The sequence below is a fragment of the Acomys minous genome (assembly GCF_964271855.1).
Source record: "Acomys minous genome assembly, chromosome: 12".
Lineage (NCBI taxonomy): Eukaryota > Metazoa > Chordata > Mammalia > Rodentia > Muridae > Acomys > Acomys minous.
Window position 1 is genome coordinate 56,697,134 of NC_140493.1, and position 26,101 is coordinate 56,723,234.

General features: G+C 37.9%; 1 protein-coding gene across 2 annotated transcripts in view; it reads right to left on the reverse strand.

Moving 5' to 3' along the window:
* The window catches only part of ZFPM2 (zinc finger protein, FOG family member 2), a 439,131-nt gene that overhangs the window by 185,513 nt on the left and 227,517 nt on the right, over positions 1-26,101 (reverse strand). The window lies entirely within an intron of this gene.

Consider the following 26,101-nt stretch of genomic DNA (forward strand, 5'->3'; position numbering starts at 1 on the left):
GGGAAGTACTGAACTATTAACACGCTAACAGCATCATGCATGTATTCTGCTAACAGTATCATGCATATACTCTTTTAGTTCTCATTTGCGCATTTATAATATGCAGTATATGTGGGGCCATGTAATTGAGTGTGTGCTAATAAAAAGTAAATTTTATAGCCATTGGCTGTGTGGGGGTGCATGCTTGTCTATCTGTGCACACACATGTCTCCTCATGTGGTTATATCAAATTCCTATGTCAATGCTCTAATCTACTATATCAGCCAGACATTTATATTATGAGCTCTTTGAAATTTTTCTATAAAAGGCTTCTCTTCAAATTAACCCCCCCCAATTAAATATCATTGTCTATACTTGTGCCCTCCAAACAACGTAGGGTGGCCTTAAGTAAACCAGTATGTGACCTCAATATTAAAATAAATGTATCATATAAAATACATGTGTGGCTCAAAACAGAAACATTGAAAACTGAAAATAAGCTTGGAGTCTGGTCATAGGTTGCTTACCTCTGAATATTATGACTATTACCCCTTCCAAGTTTTCTATATTTAATAGAACAACAACCAAAAAATTGTGTAGGACTGCAAAGGATTACTGGGGGAGTTTACCTTCAAGGTTCTTGCCTTCACCACATCTAGGTAGTATAAATGAAAATGTAACTCTTCACTAACACCATTTGGGGATACTTTCCGCAATAGAACTCCCTGGATGCCACTCTAGCTCAGCAAAAATTAAATGAAAGTAGAATAAAGAAGCAAGCAGGAGACAGCTACTCCAAACCTAATTCAGAAAAGAAGGATGGCCAAGTGCAGGAGTGGCCATTTACTGAAGCAAGAGAAACGTATGCGGGCCTACACTACTGAAGAAAGTGACCAACCTCTTCTTCCTCAACTCTAAACTGCTAAAAGTCCCTTCGGTGGAGGTGGGGGGGGGGGGAGTCTCATGGTGCCCCAGCAGCAGCATTTATCTTTAAGGACACAACCATGTGCGTGTCTTGTGCAGACAGCCACAGCTGGCCAACGTCCAGAAAACATATTTTTTTGCTATACATCTTCTAATCTTATGTCTCCCACGCTATTTATGCTTCTTCCAATTTTTAGATTCAGTCAGTGGGCCATATTATAAAAAAAAGAAGACAGGAAAGAGCGGAGATGCTTTCTGGTTTCCATGAGAAAGGGAAGAATGTGAGAAAGGGGCAGTGGGGAGGGGTGAGAATAAGTAAAAATCATTGTATAGTTGTATACATAGCATTTCCAAGTAGCTTATAAGTAATCTAAAACAAACAAACAAAACCCCGAACAACATAAAAAGATGGACCCACATATGAATAAAAGCAAAAGCATCAGAAAACACAAACAGCCTGAATGGTAGTGTTAAGACAGAAACTGTGTTTTGGAGGGAAAACCCTAAGCTCACGTATTGTAATTGTCTCCTAGACATTTTGCCTGACCTAAATGGATTTTCTACCTTTAAGCCGACCCCTCATATTCCTTTACCTTAGTTTTGTGTGATGCTAAGGAGCTTTGTTTATAAAATATGTAATTTTTTCTGGATAAAGGTAAAATACAGCTCTAAGGCAGATATGTTGTCAAGGTGATACCTTTGTTAGAACTTAAGAAAATTAGTCTTATAAATGCTTAAATTCTAGCTAAGCCCCAATACAATTTGATATCTTCATTTTTTAACACACCAATTCTGAAAGTCACGTAAACTATGCGGCAATGACATTCTGTTACACTTTAGTAAAATGAAAGTTTCATTTTAAATATGCATGTTTGATTCTAAATTAACAATGGATCAGAAAACAAGAGTGGAACATGTTCCACTGGGTTCTAATTCTGACGCTACTGAAGGTTTTCTGCTTGCCATTAGCCCATTGCTCTTCCGTTGACTGTCCAAGGTAACTGCTGAGAAACATCTTTCCATCTCCAAAATGTTGCAAAACACAGTGGGATTAGGAATCCTTTAATCACATTCCACTGTGCATGCTATGGACTAAGCTATCTTTAGCCTTTGGTCTGTGAGCATCTTCTCAACAGGTCAGTGAGGAGGGAGCCCAAGCTTACCCATCATGCGCTGTCACCTAAACTTGCCCCCAGACTGGCCTGACATACATCCTCACTCTAGGAATTTAGTAAAAGACTATCTTAAAAGCCATCCTGCCTGTGTAGAGGCAGGGTGGTTAATCTTTGACAAAAGAGCATTCACATGTCAACAAAACAAATACCTAATGGAAGGCTCTACTGGGAAGGAATAAAGTAGGCCATTCAAGCTGCCAATAAGAAAGGCATTTAGAAAAGATTGAAAGTTTGATCCCAGCATCATCATTTCCACTGAGATTGAAGTCCATCCAGGCATCCTCCAGAAGCTCTAAAACGAGGCTGTGAAAGGCCCCAAGAGTGGAGCCGGAAGACATCTCAGAATACCATTTTATTTTAATGTGATAGTTTCATAAGTCGTACGCTCTGAAAATCATTGTGGAAAAAATACTGAAAAGAATAAAACTAATTTTTATACCTTCACTCATTTTCTTCTATATGTACCATAAAAAACCTTTCTTATCCACCCATCAAATCACTTGGCAATTGGAGATTTGACTTCATCAGAAACTGAGGTGGTTGCTGGTGAATATGCAAATCTATGCCCGACCCTTGCAAGCAGGTTAATCCTCAGAACCAATAGTATAGAATGTATTTCAATCCAGTTTTTTTCTGGCTTATATATTGTCAAGGTTTTATATTTAAGGTTTAACCAATGCTTCAATTTTGTTTAACTGCATTTATTCTAACAAAGTCTAATAGTCTATAAATAAGGAAAAAAATTAAAAGTAGGAGTTAAAACAACAAAGTACACTTATCTTATTTAACTTATCTTAATGCTTTTATGATCTATATTCTCTATGGTATAATCCACTACTATTCTATTTGATAGTTCTCAAAAGGAGCAATTTGGTCCCCAAAGAATATATAACAATGTCTTCAGGTGTTCTTGCTTGTCACTCTCAGGGGCATGCTATTAACATCCAGTCAGTGGAGTGCAGGAACACCACTAAACTTCGCACAATGCACTGGACAGCACTCACATAAAGAACAGCATAGTCCAAAGAGCAACGTTCTAAAACTGAAAAACATACTTTAATAGAGATGAGTCATCCTGGCTCTTGTTCATCTTCTATAGTCTCCATGGAAACCTGAAAACAGGCGTGTCAACATACACTTCCTCTTAGGATGGCTCTTCACTTTCTAGTAGTTTTGCCATGAAAGGAGCAGCCAGTGTTTTCACAATATACCTTTTAATTTATTTTTTCTTGGATTTAAGTCAGAAAAAATATTGTAAATTTATTCTCCTGCAGGAGGCATTTTGATCACTATGATGCTAAAATTAACATAGTAAAATGTCCATAGCTTTAAACTTGAAATACTGTCTTTTTGCTTGTGTCTAAAACAGTTTTTTTTTATCTTTACTACAGTGTCATCTTTACTTTTATTTCACATAGATGGTATTCATCTCTCAGACAGTTAAACATAAAGCCTTTCCTTCTGTATAATGCAGGAATTCATTTTATCAGGTGGTTTAAATGTTTACTAGATGGCAAAACCCAGGAAGAAAAGGATAGTTTCCCTATTTTCTTTGATTATTTGCCAAAATACTAACAAGAAAACTCAATCTTACGGTGTGGGGGTGGGGGAGAGGGGTAGTAGAGGGAGAGGGAAAGACAGAGATGGAGGCAGAGACAGAGGCAGAGAGGTATCTAAAAAATAATTTAGATTGTGTGGTTAAAAAAAAACTTAAATAAGCTTTGATATTGTATCAAATGTCAATTTAAGATCTAGCAAAATCCAGTCACACCCATTTCTTTTTAAAAATTCGAAATAGTAAGTATGAACATGGTGACAGGTAGATTATTTCTCGTGCTAATTTCTTTTTGCATGCTTTAGGAAAAAGTAATTGGTAAATAAAAGAAATATAAAATTGAATGGAAATAATCTGTATTAAAGTTTGAAGCAAGCCAGGCTGATGATTTAATATTTCCTTTCCTTTTTCTTTTTTAAATTAATTTCCCCCCCAGAGTTTCTCTGTAGACCTGGAGGTCCCAGAACATGCTCTATAGACCAGGCTGACCTCCATCTCAGGAGCTTCACTGGCCTCTGACTTTGCATTTCTCTGAACTATTGTAGGACATTGTGTTGTGGCTTCATCCTTATTAGACAGCTCTGTAGTCTCTGCAGTCTCCCGTGTTCCTTTCCTGTCTGTGGGCCTTTACACATTCTGTCCCCTTTCCTGCCTCTCCCTACCCCATGTACACAAACACACTCACAAGTATATGAGTATAAGCATTTCCTGGTCCTGCCTGACCTTCAGTGCGCGCTCAGGATCTTCAGGTCCTCTTATCACTTGTATTTTTAACAACTAAATACAGGGTAAGTTCTCTTCCTAGAATACTATATCGCCACATCACCCTTGACCTGATCTAATATCTCTAATTGCTTACTATATAGAATTTATGAATTTATCTATACTCCCCACAATACCAGATCAATGCCTGGTTTTGAGTACCCTGAAATATCTTTAGTGTATATGACCTAGTCTGGAATTTCTTTAGTTAATGATAAATGATTAATAAATTCACAAAAAAACAGAATGAAGCAAAATACATAAACTAACTACCATGAGACCATCTCTATCACTGCAAACATAAGGTGACTACATTCTAAAAGCATAGTGACTCAAGTCTGAGGTTATTCGGAGATCTAAAGTCTTAGAGATGAAACTAGAAAGAGCTGTGTGTTAGTACCACTTGAGGTAAAAGAACACACACACACACACACACACACACACCCCTAACCCATAAACCTTAAGATATATATATATATATATATATATATATATATATATATATATATATATATATTATTTTTCATTATGGTTGTTTTGTATTTTCTTCCTCGAGACACCTGTGCTTAACTAAAACCTGTGTTTTGATTTTTTAAAACTTAAAAAATTAAATAATTTTCTATATTTTTGCATTATGTGGTAACTAAAACAAAGCTGTTGGTAATACAGCAGGGAGCAAAGCAAAGCGCTGTCCTGGATGAGCTCTCAGTGCTCCTTGTGTACCTCATGGGTGACACAATTCACTTAGTGATATCCGAAGGGGACATTTACTCCAAGTAGAAGCTAAGGAGAAAAAGCACAGTCCCCAGGGTTTTAAGAGACATGTGGCCCTTATCATAAACACTGTCCTACCTTGAAAGACAGAAACATAGAGTCCAAATCACAGCTCCGTTATCTCAAGTGCTGTTTGCCTTTCCCTGAATACCCCCACTCAGGCTGAGACAGAGACTGTCAGATATGGGGATTTCTCAAGACATTGTCCAGAGCAGTCCTTTGGATCATTATAGGAGAGTTCATCAGGACTCAGATGATAAGAGTTGCTACTACTTGCCAAGTTGGAATTTTTGCAAAGTTCCTTCATATTCTGTTGTTCCTACATTCAACACAAACACACAAAGACATCCCATTCTGCAAGAAGAAACACTTGTTGGGCCATGAAGTACTACAAAATGGAAAGATGGGAGAAATGGATTGACTTAGCTCTTTTCCCACCATGCTACCTATGGTTTGGGCAGTAGAAAGGTATACAAAGGATTCTATTTCACACCCACCTTTTTCCTTGGCCAAACAAAACACAGATATGTTAGAAAAAAGAGAATATACTTTCCTAAACATATTATCTTTGCTTTTGTTAAAATACCTGAGATCAAATATGCTGTTAGGGATAATCATGTTAGTGCATTTAGAATGGAATAACATTTTAAAATGTTAATAATAGAACAATTACAAAGGTAATTTTAAAGATATTTAAACTGGACAATAATATTTTTGTTCCAAATATACATCTCTTAGAAGTATAATTTAGAATTTCACAATATTTGAAAGTACTTCCCTTTTACCATTATGCAAAATTAAACTACAACTTAGTTTCTTGAGAAAGGTAGAATATCAGGCAAAAGAAAAGGGAAAATATTATTCTTATTATTTCATGACATTTTGTTAAAAATATGTTTCATTTGCAAGCTTCTCGGATATAATTGAGGAATAGAAAACGATTTTTCCCTACAGCTTTATAAATACAGTAGTCTACAATGATTACATCCCATAATGTCTTTACTACCATGGTTGGAGAGAGCAGTAGACAGAGCTCAGGCAGGATCAGGGCTATGGTTTTGATCTTGGCTTTAGCGTGAGTCATGTCTCTCACTCCATGGTCTTTTCTCTAAGCCATGCGGCATCTGTTCTCCAACTACCGGAGAGCCTTAAAAGTGGCTCTTCCTTGCTTCTGCTCCCACTAGCACTTCCAGCCTCCTTTCACTACTCCTATCATAACACCCAGGAAAAGAACCTTTGAGACTCAATAATCAAAGCAAATAAAATAAATAAGCCTTACATTTATTGGCCTGGATGAAAGAAGTATGTGAACATCAAAAGCCCAATGACACAGACTGAAGGAAACTACCCAGAAGATATACCTTAAAAATTTCCCCCCAAATCTTGCTTCTTGTATATTGCCTTCTAGTTTCTGTAAAGTTTTATAAACCTATTTTTTTTATATAAAATTTGTTAGTTGACTCTGGGTCTACAAGTTCCACATACATGGGTTCAAATGATAGTAGATTAAAATTAAAAGATATTCTTTCTGCAGTGAACATATATGTATCCTTTTAATTGTCAAATTCCAAAACCAAATCAAGCCTAATTAGTGACACAGCACTTATACTATGTTAGTATGTAAGTAGTCTGCAGATCGTTCAAAAGTGTGAAGCAGTAGGATGTGTATACATAATATGCAAGATTATATTATTATATACATAGATGAAGAGTACCTACAGGTATTCATATCCTTGGAGGATCTTTAAACATTTCACACAGACATCAAAAGATGACTATATAAGAAAGTGACCAATATGACCAACACATGATGAGACAATAAGCATAACTGATGACACAGTAAAACTTGGAGGAATGTTAGATACTGACTGAAAATTCAGTTCCATACAAGAGCAGGGATCCTTGGGTTTACTGAGGCCAGAGATGGCCCGTCAATGATTTCTCACTTTAGTTTTCCTGTTTGACGCTTGATTCAGCACACATTTGAAGAACACTGTCCATATCTCTGCGAGCATAATGCTTACACAAATTCCATAACTTAAGTTTACCAAATTCTTGGTAACCAGGGAAAAGGCACAACATATGGAACGATAGAACATACAAAACCGAAAGCCATTACACCGGAATTTCAATTTTTGTTGCGCCCATAGTGTTTAATATTTAAGGATCTTCAACACTGGGAACATCGGTATATGTGTTCAGACTGTTCTCTGTTGACAACACTGCCTTACACACCATAGGACATTTATTTGTCACTCTACCCACCAGCAAGTAGATGTTAGTGACATTAACTACCTCTACTGTCTTCCATCCCTCTCTCCAGTCTGTCATCTTACAGGTGAGACAACCAAATTGTCTCCAGATATTGGGAAATATCCCTTAGGAGACAAAATCGCCTCTACTCGCAAACCCCTGAATTAATTATGCTTTGATAATGAAGAACTGTGAAGACGGACTTTTGTTTGAAAACTATGGTTTGCTTTCACCAGGTAGGATGCCAATCTGAAACTTAGTATTAACAGTAAGCTAGACTCATATAGTTATGGTTTTAAGAACCTGATTCTGTTCTTATGAATATAAATCACCAGGAAGGGAAAAAGGCCTGAATAGATAGATGTACTTGCACAGTCTAATGCAACAAATGGCCTCACATAAGCCTGCGTGCTAACTTTGCTATTAAGCAAAAACAGACACATTTTCACATATTGATTCCAACTAATGTCTGATCCTAACAGGCATGATCTTATCATGGCCCTGCTATAATGGAAGGAGTGTCAGAGTTAAACAGAGTGGGCTGGAGTAAGATCACAATCTTCCTCACAATGATGCGATGCTATCACAGAATGAGGATTGTACTGCAAGTAATTATCATTAATAGAGCCAGGCTCTGCAAAGAGCAGACATGATGGGGTCTAAACAAAATTGTGGGAGATAAAATGAGGTTGGTGAGGACCATAGTTTAAGGTCCCACGTGTTCCTGACAGGCTCTTTCATAGTTTTAAATACTGGCTTTTACGTGGACAAGCAAGTACAGCATGCTCTTAGTACAATAAAAATGGAAGAGGAGAACACTCCTGTGTTAACGAGAGAGTTGTGGGTCACTTGTCTTTTGGCCCATTACATCCATATAGTTTATTTCTATTCTTCAATAGAATTAGTGTTTATAAACAGCTAACTTCTAAAGAAGTTCAATGAATTTGTTAATTGTAGTTTGCCCGGAGTCAGCAGCTCCATCAGCCACCATCACAAGAACCAGGAAAGATCTTTTCATAGTAAGTATCTTTGCACACTTCCATATATTCCCACAATACTTTGTGATTTATGTTAATGTTGGAATGGCCCACAAGGGGCTTTTCCAGCTTTAACATTTCAAATGGATATTATTTACTGAATCTTAGCCGTATGCTCTAGGTCTCTCAAGTCTCCCAGTGATGTATCATGATTAAAAAAAAAAAAAGATTGGGTGCCTTTTTAAAGTTCATGATACGTTAGTAGACATGTTAGAAGGTCTGTTATTTAAATCCACTGCTCATTGCTGGTACTGTTTTTCTTGTTATGTTGCTGCAACAAATGGACATGAAATGACACCAGTGGACTTAGACCAAATCACTAACAGAATACAAATGCATCTCCTAAAACGTGCTTCTTTGTGAGTTGGTCACTACTCATTTTTCTCCCGTAAAATAATCTGCTTTTACCACCAATACAGAATATTTAACAAGGCACATGAGAGAACTAGCTAATGAGTGTGATCAAATAAAAACGTGCATGTGATTATTACTAAGACTGCTATTACTCGTATTCACTCGTCTCAACTTCTTGAGGGAGGAAAAAAGCCAAACAATATCTTAGTTTGTTTTTCTCTTCTCAAATGAGTGATTAATTATAGCTGCAGAATCTTTTGGATAGCCACCAAGAATACATGCATCACTGAAATCAGTGGTACAAAGAGGCCCCTAAACACTCCAAGTTGTTCATGTGATAAAGAAAAACAGAACTCACCACCCTTGTATCTTGTCATAAATTAACACTGACTTCGACTTTCACCTCCTCCAACTGCTCGCATCATCAAGGTCAAACACGATAGAGAATAAATTCACTAGAACTAAACATACCATAGTTACCTATGATAAATGTGTTTCTAACTTCCATTTCCTAAAGTGCACTCATAAGGCTGGGCTGCAGGAATTACTCTGAAGTACAGCATTTGCTTTTCAGGTACAACACCATAGGCTCTGTCCTCAGAGACATAAATAATGTACTCACACCTGAAATTATTTTTTTTCAACGAATAATTCCATCTTTAAATACTTTGTACAATTTCACAAAGACTGTGGGTAAAATGTATCTCTTGACTTTTCATTTTCCTTTGTGGACCTTCTGCATTGCTTTCCTTTCATAATACATTATATACATGGGTAGACTCAAAATATAGCTTGGTACTAATAAGCTAAGATGTCCACATATACTAGTGGTTGGCGTTTTTGGCATATGTCCTCATATGTCTTGACCAACTCTCTCATTTACCTTGACTAAAGAGCTCAAGATATATGGATCCTGGTCTTTTAGAGGATTATCACAGATGGGTGGTAGTTGGGTGTAAGGGGCTTCTGGGTCTCAAGAACCATTATGCATTTATGTAAGTCCAATTGATGCATAGTCAGGCATAATGCAGGTGTGATGCTATGCCTTCATGGGAGTTAGTCATTGCCTTGTTTCAGGGAAAGATTGACAGCCTGAGCAGGCCACACCTGAGTGTCTGCTAGCAAATATAACAACACATCCCATTCACTTTCTTCCCAGTTTCAATTTTGCAACAATGGATTGAAAAAAAAGAAAGAAAGAAAGTTACTATCTGAAAAGGAAATCATCAGTTTGTGGAATAGTACACGGAAAAAAAAACCTGGTTTTTGTTCTTTCATGCACTAGGGGGATTTATGCCAACAGAAAGCAAATGCCACCGAGACTCTGCAGGCTGAGTCAGTTGCCAGCAAGCTCATCGCTCCTCTTCATCTCTGCAGCACACACCCACGGTACGCTCCTTCTCTTCAGCCTGCTAATCAGGGCAGTGGTACCTGATAGTGGATGGCTGACTATAGAAATCAAGATTGAACTTACTCCCTGAGGCACACTGTACCTTAGATCAAAGAGCGCACATGTGGCATCCTGAAAACGCAGTCCCACCGCTTTCCCAACTCAACTCTCCGACACAGGAACCAAAGACAAAAATCTTTATAAATCAGTGATGCTGTCTCTAGAGATAAAGGCTGAGAAGAAGAAAATTAGGGATCTGGGTCTGTCCCTTTGTTTTATTTATTTTACTTTCTAAACTTAAGGTTGGTTTTTTTACTCTCTGACTCAATTTCCTACATTCCAATTACAGTGGCAAATTAAGAACAGCCAAATTGAATGCTAAATGCTTACAAGCAATACACTCCCATTGAAAAACAATAGAACCTGACACACATATTTTTTTTTACTGGATCTTAAAAGCAATGAAGGCTATCCCAAGAATATGAGAAAAAAATGAAAGTGTAAAATTGGTATTTAAAAAGAAAATCGCAGTAGTTTTTACCTACAACATCATTCAGAGTATCTTTTTTTCTTTAGCTATTTCAGATGTCCCTTACATTTCATCGAATATACAGTTTAATAGGAAATGCTCTGAAAGTGTCGCCTCCAATTTCATCAATAAGAGCACACAGAATAACAACAAATTTGTTCCTGATTTAAGATCAGGTTTTAGTAAAATAATGAGGAGCATTAATATCAATGGAGGCTACAAAATATTTTTTTAAAGAAAGGTGCTCTCTCTGTCTAGTGTATCTTTTCTAGTATACCCAACTGTGTTCAACACGCAGCATTCCTACTAAAGCATTATAAAGAAACCCAGGCTCCAAACCAAGCAATTCTGGAAACCAGACATGTCACATGGCAATTTGCTTTACTCGCATGCTGCACCACAGAGGCCTGACTCTGTGGTCAGCACTGTAACAACACTGCTTTCCTTGTGAAGCAGCCATTACACTGAACACCTCAACACTTCAAGTTCACTGGGTTTTGTTTTTGTTTTTGTTTTTGTTTTTCCTTCCTATGTTTGTTGTTGTTATTTAACTATATCATCTTCAATTGGCCAACATGGCTTGTACTGATTTGGGGATGAGTCACATCGGCAGAACGGAAGCCAATTACTTCAAAACTTCTTAGCGTTCCCACGCATCATGAATATTCTGTATTGTCCGATGACAAAAGAGAAAATCAGCTCAATTGCAATGCGTTTAAAGAGAAGCCATAGTAAAAAGCAATACAGTAGGATGAGGTAAAGGAAGATTGGATTGTAGTAATTGATTAGGTAAGATTTACTCTGCTCTTATTTGTTTCCCCTGGTTCTGGTCCTTTCGACTTCAAGATATCTGCCTATGGTCTGGGATGAGGGAACTCTGAGAACTATGATGAAGAGCCAACCACCTCAGCACGGTAGCCAGCCTGCCGCTACTGCTACCGATGCTGCTACAGCTGATGCAGATGTGCTTCTCTTCTCAAGGTCCTCAGCATATAAAAACACACAGCCACCTAAGTACCCATTTGCTCTCTCCTTGAGTGATGTGTAAGATTTGTAACAAATTTCAAGCCTCACTTATAACATTAACACTGCTGCAAAAACCACTGTATTTTATTAATCTAGTGATAAATACTAATGACGAAACTCTGATGGTCACGAAATAAAAGTAGATAGAAAAATCAAATATAGTTCATTCTCAGCATTGACAGAAGATAGGTTCAAAGGTCCCACACACACACATTTACATTTCCTTATGTACCTTAAGTAAATGGCACAGTAAGTGCATGTAGCCTATGCATATGGTCCAATAATTTATAGATTATTTGTGACACTTTCTTCAATACAAGTGCTATTTGAAAATTACATAGTATTATTTAAGCAGAGGTGAGAAGAAAAGAAAAGACTTGTGTAGATTCAGTACAGTGACAAATTTTCCCAACATTTAAGATTCTCTGTTCTTTGGATCCATACACATGGAAATTATGGATGTGACATTTGAAATATGAAGGGACACTCTGAGTTACAGTGCTTTTGTTTTACTTTGTTTGTAACTTCTCATATTTATTTTCTCTTTACCTGTCTATCTGTCACATTGATTGAGTCTTTTATAAATGCCCCAAGTGGTCATAATTATGAACAACCTTTTATGTTTTAGATTTTGTGTGCACGCATGCTTGTATGTGTGCATGTGTGCATGTGTGTGTGTGTGTGTGTGTGTTTGTGTGTGTGTGTATGTGTGTGCATACACTGTGTCCAGACGTGGTGTGTGATCCTTTGTAGCTGGAGTTACAGATGTTGCTCAGATGCCCAATGTGGGTAGTTGTTGGGAAGTAAGCTTCCTTAACAACTAAGCTGTCTCTCCAGCCCCCCAAAACACCTTTTTGTCCAACATCTTATGTGTCTAATTCCTCTACATTTGTCTAAACTTACAGTTTAGTGCACATACAATATTTTGTATGATAACTTAGCAATATTTTCTTTGGCTGTGATCTATAATAATCCAAACAGCAGAAAATATGTTAGAAATATTGTTGTTTATTATGTTGCTTAACTTGTGGCAGAAAAATGTTGAAGAGTTTGTATATCTTTCAATAACTGGGGCTTTTCTTTTACTTTGTAAAACTGTTTTATTTAAGAAATAATAGGAACAATAAAATAGAATTACTAATTTATTTTTACTTTACATTCTGCCTTAAATATATTCATTATGTATGTGTGTGCATGCTTCCATCCTCCTGGTTTCTTTAGAGCAATAGATAAAAGTGGTGGATAGAATTCTGATATTTTTAATAAGCATACAAGATATAATTCCATTTGATGAGAATTCAGACCTCTGTGCCCTTACATTTTAACAGAGTTCCTGACTTACAGGACATTATAAATACCAAGTCAAGCTTCCCTTTATGAATCTTATCACAATTATCTAACATAGAAAAAAGAATAGATTTTATTCATTTAACTTCTGGTCCATATAGCAAGGAATGAGTACAATAATAATTATTTTAAAAATCACTTAATAGTTTCACTCACCTATGATTTCACTGCAAAGAAGACAAAAATAGCATACCACTGTGCAGGTGCACACAATAATGTACGTGTAGCTTGGGGGGGTGGGTGGGTGGGTGGGGTGGCATCTAGGTCATCAGTGTCAGTATAATCAGATTCATCTCTCTCTCTCTCTCATTTTTTAAAATCTAGACTCTTGTATAACCAGTGGTGAAGGTTTAGCTAACATTCATTTTCATCAGCCCTAAATAAGTAAGTTGAAGGAAACCTAAGTGACTATATAAAGATTGCACAGGGTGAACATTATTGGTCATGTAGATCTATCCATTGAGAACATTCAAAGGGAGAGATAGCTGGGCTTTTGAAAGACAGCAGTGAGGTTATCTTTACCTCTGCTTTTTTTTTTTTAATGGACAGATGGTATTGAAACCAAAAAGAGTCTGATTTAACGTAAGTTGAGGTCATCAATGAAGGGCACTTGAGTTGCAGAGGGTGTGGCTGTCTCTTGCAGTCTCAGCACGAGGGTTTAGTGTTTTTCACCCCTAGGCAGTTGCGTGTCCCCAGTGAACACTGGAATGTTCAGAGCCTTACACGGAGAGGTAACTTGTCCACCTGGTGACCATTTTGGATTTACTCATTTTGCATCTTTACTTGTACTCATAAATGAGACAGATGACAGGATCAATGGAAGATAATAATCCCAGTATCTATATGCCTGATGATGCTCACAGATAAGAGCATGTTAGCTCAATATCAATTCCCATTAATTTCTCCTATAAATACTGTTATTATGGTCCATAAAATACAGCTTCTACGATTCTTGAGCATTTTATGATTATTTTCCCCTTCATTTTTAGGAGTGGTTTCCCTTTAGCTGGCCAGAAAACAGCCGCACTCCCTCTAAAGCTCATTGGAATTCTCCAGGCTGTATGAATTGTTTTTGAAACATTCAATGTGTACTTTTTAAATCCACAGCAAAAAAAAAAATCTACATTTGTCCCCTTTCAAAAATCCCAATAAATAACAAAGGTACATTTAGGTTCCAAAAAAGATTAACTGAACCATATGGGTGTCCAAAAGCCTGCCAAAATGGAACCAGCATTATAAATGATAGCTTCATATTTCATTTAGCTGTAAAATGAGAACCTACAGTACATAAAACACACTGGTCACCCATAGAGATTCCATAATGGCAATGGCTGAAAATTCTTTTAGCAGATTAAAAGTGACCTCATGTGTCCCTGAAAGGAGAGAGAGAGAGAGAGAGAGAGAGAGAGAGAGAGAGAGAGAGAGAGAGAGAGAGAGAACACGCTATTTTTGCCATTTGGCCTAGATTAACTAATCAAAGATTATGGAGCAAATGACTTAAAACAGCACCTTGAACCTTGGCCCCTCTGACAGCCACATAATTTTTGCCATCAAAATATTTTATTATAAAAGCATCAAGAAGAAGCAGAAGGTTTGGCTCGGAACACTTGGTATCCCATGAAAGGCCTCTGCTGTATTCCATGGTTTGTCTAGTCCAAAACAGCCCACTCTACCCGAGCAGAGTCTCTCTAAAGCCTTCCAGAATCCTCTTTTTCCTTATCACACTGATACAGACCTGAATCATACTCAGAGCCTTCTGACAGGGGCTACAACAATTGGGAGAAAGGGGGGGGCGCACGGAACAGCTCATTGTTTCCTCTCACAAAACCCTGCCACGGGGGCAGATTAACGCCAAAAAATAGATGGCTGCAACCAACTAGAAACATTTTTCAGACTGCCTCCCTGTGATTAATGAAGTAATAGCAAGGACCACTGCTTGACTTCCGTCCTGTGCTTGCTCTCCTTAGCCCCTTCTCCTGGAGTATCAACAGATGGGCCACTAAATGTCTCTTTCCTGGAGTGGGTATCAATGGTTGTTTTTTCTTTTTTAAGCTCTAAAGGAACACATAAAGCCACCCAGATTCCTTTGTTGAGATGTTCAGGAAAAAAAAGGACCAAATTTCTTTGCCATGTCTGAACTTTCTCGGAATGCAAACATGACTACCATTTTGTCACCGTAGCTCTACCTGAAGACAATTAATTCTGTAATGTTATGGTAACCATGTTAGCTATGCACGTGGATATCACAGAGCTTTTTTTAAAAAACATGGATAGATATTCTACATGTGCCTGAGTAGTAACAGTTTCCAGATAAGTGTGCCACTGCCACACCTGGGATTCAAATTGGAAGCGTAGGGACTTGATTAGTTAACCTAGGCAAAATGACAAACACACACACACACACACACACACACACACACACACACATACACACGGTAGAGATAGAAAGATGATAGATAGATAGATAGATAGATAGATAGATAGATAGATAGACAGACAGATGATATATACATGGATGGGTATAGACAAAGAAAGAGACAGAGACAGACAGAGAAGCATTGAGAATGAACGTGGGAGGATGCCTGTCCACAGCATGCTGCCTGTGGCCTCCGTACTGAGGACTGATAAACCAAGGTTGTACGTTTGGCTCCCTAATCAACCTGTGAAACACCTCTGCTCCTGTGATCTCTTTACCATTTCTTTTCATTTTATCGTGTGCTTCTGTCTGAACCGTGATAGCAATATTTGATTTTTTTTCCATACTGAACTCTAAAATAATGAAAAATTTGAGGTAATGTTTTTAAAATACAAACCTACCTCAGTAATAAGCCACAGAAGTTAAACTGCTTTCCACCCCCCCCCCCAATTGGTAGATATCCCTGGTCACACACTTGGGAAATGCTTTCTAAAGCACAACTTCCCGCTAAAAGAAGACACAACGCAGTCAGGATAATTCACAAAGGACCTTGACTGTTCAGACTTTCTCCTAAAATTATTTGTTTTTATCCTCTGATTTTTATATTGTCTGCTTAGGTGCTTAAATGCTCTAAATTCATAGTTTCTCCTTTTCGAAGTTGTATACTGAGAGTTTCGGAAGAATCACAGTAGCTAACCGATAACTCTGATGACCACGTGTGTACAAATTAATGTGAGTACCCACCCTGAGAGATGCGTCCGTAGGGCGAGAATGGAAGCTGCTGCCTATGTACATTCAGACAGAGGAGAGAAGAGCAAAGTGCTGTCTGTACTTGCTGAAGACATAAAAAGATGAAGAATCAACCTTCTGTTCGCAGCTAACAGCTATAATAAAAATAATGCAGGTTCACACCCCATCACATGCTGTATAGTTTTCAAAGTGACTCAATGCATATAACTTTATGCCATTTGAAGGCAACTGTATGGCGTTAGCATGGTATAATAGCTCTATTTCATAAATGAGAGAACTGATAGGATGTGTGATTAAACACAAGAGAAAACAGCAACATTGAGGAATAACAGGTAAGACTAGAATCAGACGATTCTGACCTCATCGTGCGCTTTTCCCCATATGTTCTGTCAAACATTTGATCTACACAGTAGGTGAGTGTTTCTCAAAATGACCAAAGAAGTTATGATGAATAAGACTGCTTTGAATTTCTAATTCTAATAATTTTTTTGTGTAAATCATCCTTCACATATACCTTCTTAAGAGGATGTTGAGTTATGTAGAACTGCAGTTACAGATAGTTGTAAGCGGCTCCTCTTGGTGCTGGAAACTGAACTTGGACCCTCTGGAAGAGCAGCATCTCCCCGGTGCCTGCATTTTAACTCCATTTTTTTTCTACTTGCAGAATTAGTATCTAAATAAAGGAGCCGCTGATCACCTCCCATGGGAATATCATATTTACCTATACAAATGAGAACAAAACATTTCTCATTTTCAAAAGTGTCTTTAACTAATGAATGTTTGATTTTGGTTATGATACTTATAAGACATAATCTCTTTTCTACTGTTCAAATTAATTGAATTTTCTTTTGTGATTTCTCCTACTGCTCCTATTATTTGAAACTGATTTTCTAGACAGAGGTCAAGTAACCACTTATGCAAATTGCCTTCCATAGCAGAAGGCCTCTGAGATGTCCAGAGATGCCTCCTTTTCAGTTGCAAGCCCTTGCTTAACACACTCTCCTTCAGGGTGGCTAGACCTAAGGAGCAAAATTTAGAAAAATGATGAGATGTCTTTAAATTTAACACTTAACTTAAAAAATCAGGGCCAGTGAGATGGCTCAGCAGGTAAAGGCCCTCACAGCAGATGCTGGTGACCTGAAGTCATACCACGTGACTAAAAGAAACAACAGACTCCCAAAAGGTGTGCTCATATCCCCTCACAAGCACTTCCCTTGTTCACATGTGCACACAAGAAATAAATTGTAATATAAAAAAACCTAAGCACATATGAATTTTTAAAAGTGAAATGTTAACCTCCAAATCAGAGTTCATTGATTATTTTTGTTTACAATTTTCTAAAAGTTCTTGATGTAAACCTATGTTGTTTTTAATATTGTTATAAGTGTGCAGAATATTTTTGCCTCCAGAACATCCTGCCTCATTAGCACAGTGTTTTGTAGGAGTGGTGTGGACAGAGTCACAAACTCATCTCTGTCACATAAGCTTCGTATGGTAACAAAGGTGGTCCATGCCAACAAACAGATACAGCTAAACTGTAACACCTGGCCCAGGCCACCTTGGGACTGCCTAGTGGTCAGTTAGATTAAAAGCAGAGGCCATTGTGTTACAGAGGGAATTATTTTGTAATGATTTCAGTTTTAAAACCAGACGGAAGGACCACAGAATGCTCTTCAGCCTACTTCCCCACAGGTACCATCTTCCAATCGCTGACTATATTATGCTAAGTTAAGATTGCAGCTGAATCTGTGCGCCTCACAGGGGTATCTATCATCACCGAGAGGATGACAGGGACGTGCTCAAAGCTGAACTAAATGTTCTAAAGTATGTAAAATGCAAATCCTTTCAAAACATCAAGTAGAAAAGCCTACAAAAGCATTCTAGTGACATAAAGGACAGAGTTTTATCCAACTTTGCATACAAACACCCTTCACAACATGTCATTTTTACTCTCTGCTTCAAAATCCAGGTTTTTTTAAAAAATAATTTACATTCTGTAATTTAATGTCATGAAGACAATAGACTGCCCTTTGCAAACCACTGCCTCAACAGCTCAAGGAAGAAATCCTTTCTCTAGGCGGTCAGGACTTTATATATCTGCCTCCTCACAATCCAGGCCTTCAGAATGACTTCACTTGGCAAACTGAGACAGGACAGTAGCAGTGTGCTCTATAATAAGAAATTTCATATATATGTGGCCTCAATGCATGAAGCCAAAGTCCAGCACACATGCCAGTGCCCAGTGTAAATCACTGGCCAGCCATCATCCCTCATGTCTCAGACCTTTAGGAGGTAACATCTGTCCTAAACCTCAACTTCAAACATCTGTTCCCAGTGCAGCCACTTTGATTACATTATCACGATGTGATCAGCTCATCCTTTGAAATATTAATAATCTCAACAGCATGATACCTACATGTATCCTCAATAACCCTAGGAGGGCATCTTCAATACCAATTCTTCTTGGGTTCTAGAAACTACATATAATTTTAAATGAAGAAGAAAAAGTAATTTTTATAAGTATATATAAATAGGTAGCTTAAGTAGAAAGAGCTGTTTAAATTTCAGATTATGAAGCCAAGTGTCTTAGTCCATACTTATAACCCCAACATTTGGGAAGGCGAGGCAGGAAGAATGTAACAGCAGAATTTAAAAGCTAATTAGGCCACATAATGAGTTTGAGTTTTGCCTGAATTATATGAGACAATGTGCAGGCATGTGTGCATGCGTGCGTGCATGTATGTGTGCGTGTGTGTGAAACCACACACTGTGGATAAATGACAAAGAGTTGTGTCAATGTATTTCCATATTTCAGAATTTTAAGTCAGAAATAACAGAACTTGGAAAGATTATCATCAGAAGAAAATTATGCCAAAAGGAGATAAAGGTAAACACATAAAGGTAAAAACTACACACTATTTTGGAATTATCAGAAAAGGTACAATTTATGCTTCCAGTGTGAAATTACTGCCTCAGAAGACAATCAAATTCCATCTGTTGTCAGGATCATAATTCTGCCCTTGTCACAACATAACTAGTCCCTTCAGATTAATGTGTAGGTGATTAATCTATAGGACTCTAAAGCAATTCTTTAATGCTTTAGTTTCTTACTTTCAGGCTCATGTTTCATACAACATCTTTACCTTCTGGGCCCTTCCAGGCCTCCTTCCTCCTTTCGACAGGGCAGCATCCCTGTCCACTCACTTCCCATTAGTCTCCGAATAGCAGATACAGTGTGAGAGAAGCCAGGATCTTGCCCTCCCTAAGAGACAAACCTACAACCTCCATCAATAATGTATTTCCCCCAATGCTTCCCAAGAGGAACAGGGTACAATTAAAAAGGTCACAAGTCAGTGCACTAATAGGACCTAAGGGCATCCTTGAATGAAACTGGCTCAAGCCCAATTAGAGGAATCAGTACATTTGTCTTCTCTTGGAACAACCCTGCTCTTATGGTTCCCATCAATTCGGTATAAATCTGACTGATCTTATCCAAGAAGTTAATAGAAAATTGCTCACAGTGGGAGACTGCCACCTCAGTTTCCAAGCAGAGACAGATGGAATTTCCCAGATGGTTTGTCACTGGAAAGTGAGAGGCTGGATGTGACTTCACAGAGAGCATGGTGGAGCAGAACACCTTCTTGGCCTGCACCCACGTCAACGGTGAGGGATAAGGCTGATTCTGTTGTCAATAAACCTTAATTGCCTAAGTGGTACAGCAGCTCTTCCTTCCCATCTCTATGGCTAACGTTCATCTACATCTATGAAGAAACCACCAGGAGCATATCACCCTAGTGTGTGCAAACCTAAGAAACAGATGTAGTTACCTTAATCTACTGAAATGTTCCCTGAAATGAGCTTAAACTTTTTGAAAAAGTATATAAACAAATAAAATTTAGAAAAAAAAAAGAGTGAGTTTAGGTTGGCAATGACTGCTAAATTGGGCAAATGAGGCACAGCAACAGCAGATGTAGAAACGGGAGTACAGTTTGGGTGGGTGTGGTAATCCTGAATAAGGAGGGGGGGTCTCAATTCCCTGCTTCTAATGGAAAAAGAGATGACTTATTTAAAGCCCCCTCCCCCTTACTATAAGCCAGCCATTGGCGCTGCGGGGATATAGCAATAAACACTAGATAAGGAGCTTGGAGCTCAGTGATAGGGCAAATAAACAATGTGGAAAGTGCCCTAATCCTAGCAAAGAGGGAGCAAAGTGGAAATCCTCAGAAGAGGTTATCTACTCCAGAACAGAGACTTTGGGTGGGGAGACGGTTACCTCAGAGGCAACCTCAAACAGAGCAATAGAATTACTGCAGTGAAAGGGGGGGGGGGAAGAGGAAAGAAAAGGTCCCAAGGATGCCAAGAAAGGACAGTCAGGGTCACAGGTACTGAAGGCAGCAGTATCCACCAAGGCTGGACCCTGGGGCACTTCACAGGGAAGGGCATCTCCGCTTAGATCATCGGTAGAAGTTGCAAAGGCAGAAATTACAGAGGCCCACTTAGGCTTTGCCAGTTTGGTTCCTTTTATGCAGTTTAGGATTTGAAGCACTAGCCTTATGTATGGACTGTTGTGATTTAGGACATACTGTGATCTAGATTTAAAAAGATGAGAAAGACAGAGGGCAGAAAGATCAATGAAGGGATTTTGTGATAATCAGGGGCCATGGGATGGAGGTACCAGCTAAAGCAGTGCCGTGGGATCAGGAAGACAGGAACAGAGAGGTGGAAGGGAGAGTGAAAAGGAGAACACTGGAAATGGATGACTGGCCCTAAGGAGAAAGGAGAAGAAATGTAGTTCCGGGGGGCGGGGGGGGGGCAGGGAGATGGATTTGGCCTACTACATGTGAACAAGCATTTGAGAAGTGAGGGGAAAGGGAACATTGCAGGAAAGATGAGAGAATGTCCCTTGCGGAGGCACGAAACAGAGTGCACAGCCGAGGACAGAAGTGACTGAAGGTTGGAAGCTAAGGAGAAAAGCACAAAAACCAAACTCTCCTTCTGATTACTGCACTGGAGGAATTTAGTGGGGAAGGCTAGTAGGGAAGGCAAGACAGATGAAGTGGTAGAAATATGCTATACTAGAAAAAGAGTGAAAAAAAGAGACAAGGTTAGAGAGTTTTGTTTAAATGTCATTTGTAAATTAATATCTGAAGCTTTACAAGTGGATAAGCTCCCCAAGGCACACTGGGAACAGAGGGAGAAGAGAAGAAAGGCCTGAAGTGTTTGGGGGAAACATGCACAGTTAAATCAAAAAGAGCCAGGGCTCTGAGAGAAGCAGCAAAGTAGAGTAATACTGAGATCTGATGACAATGAATATTAAAAAGAAAGATATCATTCACAATGTCAACATCAGTTAAAAAAAAAGCCTGAGACACAACAGGAAGTCTTGTTACAGTGGAATTATCTGTTCTATCGTTGGCATGGAGAAGCTGGGAAGGCACGGGTGGCTATCACTGAGGATGTCCCTGGTAAGCTTATTCCATTGAAATGGGTTTTGATTAAAAAAAAAAACATTTATTGGATGCCTATTATGTACCAACGGCAGAGGTCCAAATGGAATGATAAACAATAAATGTCTGTATCCTAGAGTCAAAATATTCATTTGAATACTGCTTTCAAACTTAGTTCATTACTGTACCTCTTTTTAGATTTATTGGTTTTATTATTTATGTATATCAGTGTTTTGCATGCATATATGTCCATGTACCATATGGTGCCTGGTTCCTACAGGCGTCAGAAGAGGGTGTTGGATCTCTTGGGACTGGAGTTTCACACTATCGTCAGCCACCATGTGGGTGCTAGGAACTAAACCCAGGTCCTTTGTATGCTCTTAACCTCTGAGATGAGACAACATCGTCTCTCACTTTATCTTAAAGGGTGTCTGTGTGAAAATTTTCCAAAAGCTTACTCTGAGAGTGGCTCGAGTTTAATTAGCTTATTGGAGGAAGTTACCACAGGAAAACTCCAGCAGGAATGTATAAAGTTAGGCAAGATGAGAAAATAGGCTCATAAAAGATGCACCGTTAAACTGATTGAAGACCAATCTCATTGACAAACTTTAGAAGAGCTCAAATTCTATAGAGAAATGAAAAGCTTAGGATTTACCAGTTAACGTGTATTTATTACCCATTGAAAACTTTCATTCAGAACATGAAATCACTAAGACTTCCCATTTGCCTGGCCAGAATGAGACTTGTTCCTGGGGCTGCAAAATATTCACAAGTAAAAACAAAACAAACAAAAACAAACCACAAGTGCTTCCACCAGGCCACTTTGATTACAGCAAGGAGTGCTTGAGAGATACAGGTATGAATGCCTTTGTAACAGAATATGATGGAAAAAAATTAGAGAACTCTAGCAAAGAATGGGATCAAAATCAATGTCAGCAAAGACATAGAACTAGAAGAGAAGAAATGGAGGCATCTGTTAAATGGGGTCATAATGGTGTGGATCAAGAATTGCCAATTCATTCCTCCACCAAATTTCTATGATAATGACTATTCTGAAGCATTTATGAAATTTAACGTAAGCATTGTTTTATTATTAAGTCAATAGCATGGACCCTTAAAATATGCATTGCCTGTTTGAAGAATTTAATGTCACAAATGAAAATCAAACAATTTTCAATTCTGATTGAACAGAGGGAAATGATATTTCTCTATCAATTTTCATTTTTTAATTTATCACATAACAGTGAGTTTAATACTATATGGCAATACGGGACTTTGTATATATGTTCTCCTTAATTAATGGTATACATAGAATCATTCCAGAGGTTAGCTGACTCCACTCACATAGTTAGCTACAAATCATGGTTGCATTCACTAGCTAGACAGTGCAAATGCCACTTAAAATCTAGACACTCAACCTTTTATATAATCATTGGTCTTTGATGATATTAGTACATTGGATTTGATGTACTAATACTGATGGGAGATTTAGCTTATCACAAAGATCTTTGTACTTGGAAGGATATTAAAAAATCATCACAGACAAAATACATTCATATATGGACTTTCCCTTTTCAAGGCAGATGCTGGTCAGAATTTGAACAAATGTAAGAGACTACTCTGTTATTACTCATTTACATTCTCAATCAATGAAGCCATGAGACTTTCAAAAGCACCAATATAAAGAACTAGAACAGCACTTTATGTTATTGTGCAAGGTCAAATTGGAAGTGTTCAAATAATTATATGACGCTTTACTGAGGAGCATAATGCCACAAACCAGAAAGGATACCCACAACAAGCCATGGACTTCTGAAACTTGAGACTGTTAATTCTATGTGTTAGTTCAGAGGATGTTTGTAACCAGAACTAACGTTTAAATTAATGAACTTTGGACAAAGCAAACAACACTCCATTATACAGGTAGACCCCATTCAATAAATCGACAGTCTAAATATAACAAGTATATTAAGGCACAAGAAAACTGTGGCCTTTGTCTGTCAGCTCTACCACGGACTCCTGTGGATCTCTGTTTACCAACCCACAATAGCAATTCTGTACTTAGAAAGCCCCCTTTCTTGCCTGGCCCAAATCCTTAGAGTAAATCTGTATGTTCAGATGCATCCCGTTGGTTCTGTTTTTATGACAAATCGTAATCACTTGGCCAAGAGCTACATGTAAGACATGTAATGTTTCTAAAGACTGAAGTCAACAGTGTTACAGGTTTAATCTAGGGAGGGTCTGTGGCACTTTTAATGTGCTGCATCGCAATAGATCTGTTTGTATAGATGACAGTTCAGTAACAGGAGCTAATATCTTGCGATAATTCATTTATGCGCCCTCATTTCGTCTCACAAAATCTTATAAGCCAGGTGTTATTATTCTTACATCATAGAAAATATTTCTGAGATTGCAACATGGGTTGTAATATCAAGTAATTGCTTGGGAGCTAATTATGTAACTCCCCAAAGTGTCCATCTTCTTCTCGACAATACTTTGTTATAGAGATAAGTATTGTTTTCTCTCATATAAAGTATACCTGGGCCAATACATGCATTTACCATGCTGCTGCTGCTATTATCAAAGCTTTACAGCATGAAGTATCTACCAAGATAAGAAGCTACTGATAAGAAAAAAAATCTATTTATACATTCCGTGCTTTATATTATTCCAAGAATAACTTCTTGTCTAATCAGTTTTTGTGTGTGATTTTTTTTTCTATACAGAGGAGTATGCTTCTTGGAACATCCTATATACACACAAATGCCTGGTCTGCAAAGGCTCCCCACAGAAGGTGGAATATTATTAATGTACTTCAAGATGGAGACTTGAAAGATATAAAAAGGATTTGACATCTGGCATGGTGACTCAATTAATTACTGTGTTGGATTAATTAGTGTGCCGGATCTCCTGAGCCAACAGCATGAGTCTGAGTAGAGCAGGCTCACATGCCTGGCAAACAAGCAACTGCAAAGACCGTTCTCATTCAAATCTGATTCAAAGTTGTATAAGGAAGAGCAAGTAGCTATATATTTTTGATAAGGGAAATTTGTCTTTGTGCTATAAAAAATATTGAAGCGCCATCCAAATTCTAAAGATGCAATGCAATTGCATAAATATTTGGCTAATTACAAACTGTTAGGTAGTCTAAATACCATAACCAACATTTTGTCCAAGGTGAAGCAATCAAACCAAATCAGCAAATTACTATTACTATTGATGTTTTTCTTCTCTTTTATAAATTTATCTATGTAGAACTCTTTATCATGCTAAAATATCATATCAAAATTCTACTGAAGAGGTGGCTTGGGAAGTGTTCAAATAAGTGCATGACGCTTTACTGAGGGGCCACAAACCAGAAAAGAAACGCACGAGATGCCATGGACTTCTGAAATCTGACAGTGTTAATTCTATGTCTTAGTTCAGAGGATCCTGGAATCCATAGCCAGAGCTTTTGTCTTCTCATCTATGAAGCCAAAAAATTGAGAGACAGCACATTTACTGACATGTTAGGGTGGGTGAATGAACTAGGTTTATGTCCTCAGGTTTATGTACTCTTTTCTAAAAGTCAACAAGCATTCATTATATCTTAGAAGTCTCTAAGCAATGACTAGCATGGCACTGTTACAGGTTACATAGTAAAGGTTATATCTAATGACCTTTAAATAAATGGAATTATTTAAAAATATTAAATATGACATCAAATAGTTTTGGAATGGTAGAGGAGTGTTAAAGCCACAATATGATGTGGCAGTGAGCAGTAAAACTTTCACAAATAAGTTTATTATTCATACATCACAATTTGACAGACGGTAAAAATGCCATGAAACTACCAACCTATATATACACACACACATACATACATACATACATATATGTGTGGGTGGGTGTGGATGTAGAGGCAATAATACAAAGATCATCTAGATATCATTTTGATATAACACATGGGAAAAACTTCATTAGTTCATCAATGAACTACTGTTGTCACTTGAGTGCAGAAACTATTGACAGAATGTCTGAGAAATAATAGAAGGTTGTGTTGGTATCTGGTGTGAGTTTTAAATGTGAACAATATCTTAGTTCCCAGATGTCTGTTAAGCAGTGCTAGAGAACAAAAGCAGCATGTAGGTGAGAAGGGAGATTGGCAGCTTACCTTCTGCATTTCGTACCTTGCAGTGGTTTGAGAAAACAGTTACCACAAGCAGGTGACTTTTTCTAGCCTCAGAACTCTTATAAAAATGTTAGCACAACTTGTAATGTTGATTATTTATCCTTGCCCCCTTACAGCTACAGGCAGTATTATGGAAGGATAGCAAAGTTGTCTATTTCTTATTCTTTATGTACACCTATAATGTATGGTATTTAATATGTGCCATCTGAAAA